General features: G+C 33.9%; 1 long non-coding RNA gene across 1 annotated transcript; it reads left to right on the top strand.

Moving 5' to 3' along the window:
• LOC107622114 lies at window positions 715-2,935 on the top strand. Its single transcript, XR_001616078.2, has 2 exons — window positions 715-1,293; window positions 2,502-2,935. It is a non-coding gene; the product is annotated as an uncharacterized LOC107622114 (long non-coding RNA).

Here is a 5,833-nt window from a genome sequence, read left to right as displayed (position 1 = left end):
AATATAGCACATAATTTTTTTTATCAAAAAAAATTTATTCATAGAAATAAAAAAAACATTTATAAATCGCATATAAAATAATTTTACATTTAAAAATGAAGATAAATATTTTTTATGTTAAACTAAAGACTTAGAGGAGGTATAATATTCGATTAAAAGCTAAGAAATTTTAATAATTTAAAATAGAGCCAAATTTAAGTCTTCTTCATTTCTAAAATCTTTATAGATGTGCTACAACAGAAAGAGATATCTTTTTGTCTTTTCGACAAATATCTGAATATTTTCTAGACATGAAAATATTTTTATGAACAAAAATCTTTTCATAAAAAGACATCTAAAACTAAAAATTATAAAAATATCTAAAATTCAAATAAAAATTATTTGAAATTGAAATAAAATAAAAGCAATTTAGGGCATAGAATTTTAAAATAGAGTTTATATGATTTAAGATTCAGAACTTAAGGTTTAGGGTTTAGAATATAGGATTAAGAAGTTTGAATTTAAGGTGATTGACGACATTGACCACTATTGACTGGTGGCATTGACTGGCGACAGCCGGCGTAGTTGCTAGTGGTGGCAGATGAATTTGTGATGTTGAGAGGAAGAAAAAATGGAAAAAAAAGGGGTAAAAGAGAGTTTATAAAAAAATGATGAATGAGAGTTTTTTTAGATATTTCATTGGACTTTTTTATGGTGAATTGTTGACCGAATGATGTTAATTCTCTAGCATTATTGTTGAAAGAATTTAGTCAACAATTCCGCTATGTAATCAAGAGGGATCCAGCCAACTCCTGCCAATTTTCATTGTGCTGGACCCCAAAACCCATTTCATTCAAAAAGCCACATTCCTAATTACTCTATGTTAATTCAAATTTCTCTTTGTTACTATTGTAAACCTAATTAACCCATAGTTTAACCGTGCAACCACATCTCCCAATTTTCCCTTTTCAACGCCGCCGAACCTGTCTTTTGTGAAGCCTTTCTCGGTCCCTGGCGTCAATTCAAGTCAGCACCGCCGCCGCGCCGGTCAGCGATCCACCAAGGGGCTCCCCGAAGTCATCCCAGCGCCGTCGCTTCTGCTGTATGTAACTGGTGGCCTTCCATTGAAGACGCATCCACTCCTCCAACAAACCACCCGACGGCGCCTCCTGTTGCTCTGCCTTAACACACACGCGGTGGAAGTGTCCCTGCCTCGGTGAAGAACTAGCAAGCTCCCCTGCTGTTTGTCCCTGTGTTCCTACTAGTGAAGCTTACACAACGGCGCTTCAGGTTGCTAGGAATATCAATGAGAAGGTAACATCACTGAAAAATATCTTTCATGTTGAGAATCATGCACTTAACTGGGTTGCATCAATTAAAATTCAAGAGAAAGTAATTTTTTTCCCCGAATTATGGTTGTCTTTTCATTTTTTTCGAAGATATTAAATCATGGAGGGGGGTCTTAAGTAAAACTAGTTACCAACGATGGGTATTGAGTATGCATTTTCTATCCTAAAAGGCTCTAAAGTGAAAATTCGAAGTAGTGACAGAAGCATTGTTACTTATTTTTTGCTCTAATATATTTTATAATTCATTTGGCATTTTCTTTCCCCTATGGATTTCTAGATGATCCTTGCTTTTAGTTGTGTTGTAACTACAAATCATTTACTTGGTCATGTATATTGGCAAGTTTAGTTAGTTTAAATTCATTTTGGCTGGATAACAAATAATGTGCACGCATACATGTTAACTGTGTCTTTAGCATTATAGTAATTTATTTGATTAATAGAGGTTGCTGTTGAATTACTTTATGTCTTCAGAGTGTTGAACCTGTGACTTAGTTGATCTTGAAAAAATGAAAGGTGAAACTTGGAATTTTTTTATGGCTGAATCGATTGTTGGTTTATAAGTTAGTCCTTAACAGGTGCAATGGTTTAAACTCTCATAAAATAGGTGTGTCTTCCGATGAAAGTTAATTTTTATGCACCGGCTCATAGTTGAAATTATATGTATGGTTATCCCAAATCTAACTTTTTTGGTTTAGTTCAGTCTTTTTTGTGTTGGAAAAAAAATAGATAGTTGTTATCTCCATAACTAAAAGTGATTTTTTGGAGTTCTGAATAAAAATAGTAGTTCAAATCCCTATAACTATGTGATTTTCTGAATGTGTCTTTAGTAGATGTGTCTTTAATAGATGTGTCTTGTGTTGGATGTGTTTTTAACAGATGTGTCTTCTATTGGATGTGTCTTCTGTTTAAAACTTGCTTAAATGTGTCTTTAATGGATGTATTTTCTATTTAGAACTTCGATGTTACTTTTCGAGACTTGTAGACTTTTCTTCTTTGTTAGACTTATCAGTGTGTGTCTCTATTGAGATTCTCATTAGTATTTCTTTTTACTGTGGATGTGTCTTCTCAGTTAGGACATTGATGTGTCTTTTTGCTTTTGTTAAACACTTATTTTGTTTGACCGGTTAATACTTGCATGTGTCTTTAATGCTTCGATGTGTCTTTTGTTATAAGAAAGGGAAATTGCGGCGGCTCGCACTAAGTATGAGAAGTTGCAAGCGGAGATGAAAGAAGCTATGACTAACTTGGTCTCTCAAGTAGGTCAGACAGGGGAATTGAAACTCCATCTCAGGGAGCGTGATCAAGAGATAGCTAGCATGAAGAGTGCACTGGCCTAATTGATAAAGCACATGAAGATTGACTTGGGGAAGAAGATTGAATAAGCAACACTTATCGATGCAAAAGTTAAACAAAAAATCACTTTTGTTTTTATTCATATGTTTATTTCGGTCAAACTTTGATGATCACCTTTGAGAGTTTGGGTGGTTTTAATTAGATATTCATCAATAAACTTTCTAAGTTTATATGAATGTGCAGATGATTTTTTTAAGCTACTCAGTTTCTTTGTAGACATATTAACATCAATGCAAGTTCAATTGTTTGTTACATTTATTTGGTTATAGTAATCCTATAACTATAAATTTATCATCATGTTGAGATGCAATGAAAGGAATCATAATATTCATTAAACTTATCCATACAATTTGCATCACAATAGAATCATGGATTCTGATGGAGGATAAATGTCGGTTTAGAATTTCTCAGTAGAATTTCGTTGCAAGCATAGTCCAAACTGACGAAGTATCCCTAATCAAAGTTTACTAGAATGTCACAACAATCCAATCAATAACTGAGAGTAGAATTCCGGGTCGTTCTTCCAAGGACTTGCATTAGAATACACATTATTGGTTAGGAATTTTGGGGTTTTGGGTTGCTTGTGAAAGAAGTAAAATGACAAGTATGTAAAAAGCAACGAACAACTAAGAATTAAATTGAGATAACTAGAAACACCAATCAAACATTAACTAACTAGCAAGAATGCATTAAAATAACTACAACTAGAAATATATGTGAATAAAATATATGGAATTAGAGTAATAGAACTAAGGAACGAAAGCTAACAAGAGTGAATGACAATCGATCAATATAAAGGACTTGGCTAGGGGAGATAATTAGAATTCCTATCCCTATTGTCATTACCAATTGTGACGGAAATTGTCTATTGCTTCTTCTTAGTTATCATCTAACAATTGAAGAAAAGTCAAGTGGGTACAATTAACTTGAGTTCACAAGTCCTAGTCAACTCCTAGTGAAAGACTAGCTTTGGTGAAGTTCAAGCTAACAAGTAACTTCCAACACTCAATCAACCATAGACCTTGACAATTCAAAAGTTTCCAATACTCAACCCCAAAGCCAAGAGTAGAAATCTACTCCATAATCATAAAAAGCATTTTCACAAACACCTTGTGTGCACTAAAAGAAGACATTATAAAATTGAGAAATAAGTCCAAATCAAAACTACCCACTAACAATAATTGCTAATAATGAACCAAATAACATCAATGGACATGAAAGAAAGCTCAATGCATTAATAGAAGTCAAAATCCAACAAGATTCCAAATCAAAATCAAAACAAGTAAAATTGCAAGAGTATTAAGTAAAACTGGAGAGTAGAAACTACAATTAAAATAACAAGAACTGAAATTAAAAAGGACCTAATTCAAAGATTCAAATGAAAATGAACAAGAACACTAAAACCCTAGAGAGAAGTGAGAGTTTCTCTCTCTAGAATTCAAAAATCTCTAAAAACTAAGCTAATGGAATGTGTTGTCTACATCCTCCTTCACTCCCAGCCTCTAATCTCCAGACTGGGCTCGAAACTGGGCCAGAAAATCAGGATAAAATCTCCCCTAGCGTGTTTCCTTAAGTGAGGCACGTGACGCTTGTCACGCGTTCGCGTCGTCGAACTTTGCACAAGGTCACACGTACGCGTCTGCCACGCGCACGCATCGGTGGATGATGCTCCTGGTTATGCGAACGCGTCAGCACCAGCTTCTCAAATCTTCAATTTCTTGTGTCCTTCAACTTATGCATGCTTCCTCTCCATCCTCCATACCATTCCAGCCCTATAACTCTAAAATCACTCAACAAACGCATCACGCCATTGAATGGTGATAAGAGAGGATTAAAAATTATTAATTTAAAGGCCTAGGAAGTATGTTTTCAATCGTAGCACAAAATTAGGAAGAAATCTTAAAAACATGCAAATTATATAGATAAAGTGTGACAAAAGTTGACAAAATCCACTCAATTCAATCCAAAATAAACCATAAAATTATGGTTTATCAACCTCCCCACACTTACATATTAGCATGTCCTCATGCTAAGCTCACGAAAACCACAAAGGGTGAAGGGGAATGGTAGGACTTATGAAATGCAACCTATCTACATGAATGTAACTAAATGCAAAATACTTCTACCTACTTGGTTAAAAATGAATCAACCTCCAAGAACATATATGAACATGTAGGGCTCATGAATTCCACCAATTCAAATATCAACATGAAGTATAAACAAACTTGCAAGAAGAAAGCTCGTGAAAGCAAGAAATAAGGGATTGAGCATCGAACCCTCACCGGAAGTGTTTACACTCTAGTCTCTCTAGTGTTTGAGGGTCGATTCTTTCAATTCTCTACTAATCTTTCTTTATAAGGCTTGATCTTCTTCTACCAATCAACATATATTCAATGCATAGATACACATATCAAGAGGTCTTTTCATGGGTTGTAATGGAGTTAGGGTCAAGGCATGATTGTTATTTGGTCAAGTGGACTAGAATTCGGATCTTTGATTAGCCTAAACTTTTCCACCTAACCTAAAACAATCAATGTAATCAAACGCAATCCTAACTACCCATTAACTATCTTTTCTACATATTCATGCATCCCAATTTTTAAATACAATTCATATGCATCACTATTACTATTTATCTTGGGGCATTTTTGTCCCATTTTTATTGCTTTATTTTTTTCTTTTTCTTTTTTTCTCTTTTCTTTTGTTTTCTTTGTTTCTTTTCTTTTTTTTTCTTTTTTTTCTATTTTTATACATGTACATATATGGTAGAGAATATATACAAGAGATTAATGCATATGATTAAAGTATTGAATGCATGAATATGTGCCCAAAATTTTTCACATTCTCACAGAAAGTATAAAATATCCAATTCTCAAACCAAACGTTCCCAAACCTAATTTCCCCACCTTAAATTATGCACACTCTCACTAGTATAAGTTAATCAAGGATTCAAATTATTGACATTCATTGTTTTCTGCTTAGAGTTAGTGGTGTGCTAAAATAGAGAACAAAAGGGGTCAAATAGGCTCAACATTGGTTGGCAAAGGATGATGAAAAGATAAGGCTATTTGGGTATGTGGGCTTTAATGAAACAAAGGCCTCAATCACATACATGCATACATACATTGAACAATGGACATATAGAATCAAGA

The sequence above is a fragment of the Arachis ipaensis genome, chromosome B10 (assembly GCF_000816755.2).
Source record: "Arachis ipaensis cultivar K30076 chromosome B10, Araip1.1, whole genome shotgun sequence".
Lineage (NCBI taxonomy): Eukaryota > Viridiplantae > Streptophyta > Magnoliopsida > Fabales > Fabaceae > Arachis > Arachis ipaensis.
This window is presented reverse-complemented; position numbering and strand designations above follow the sequence as displayed.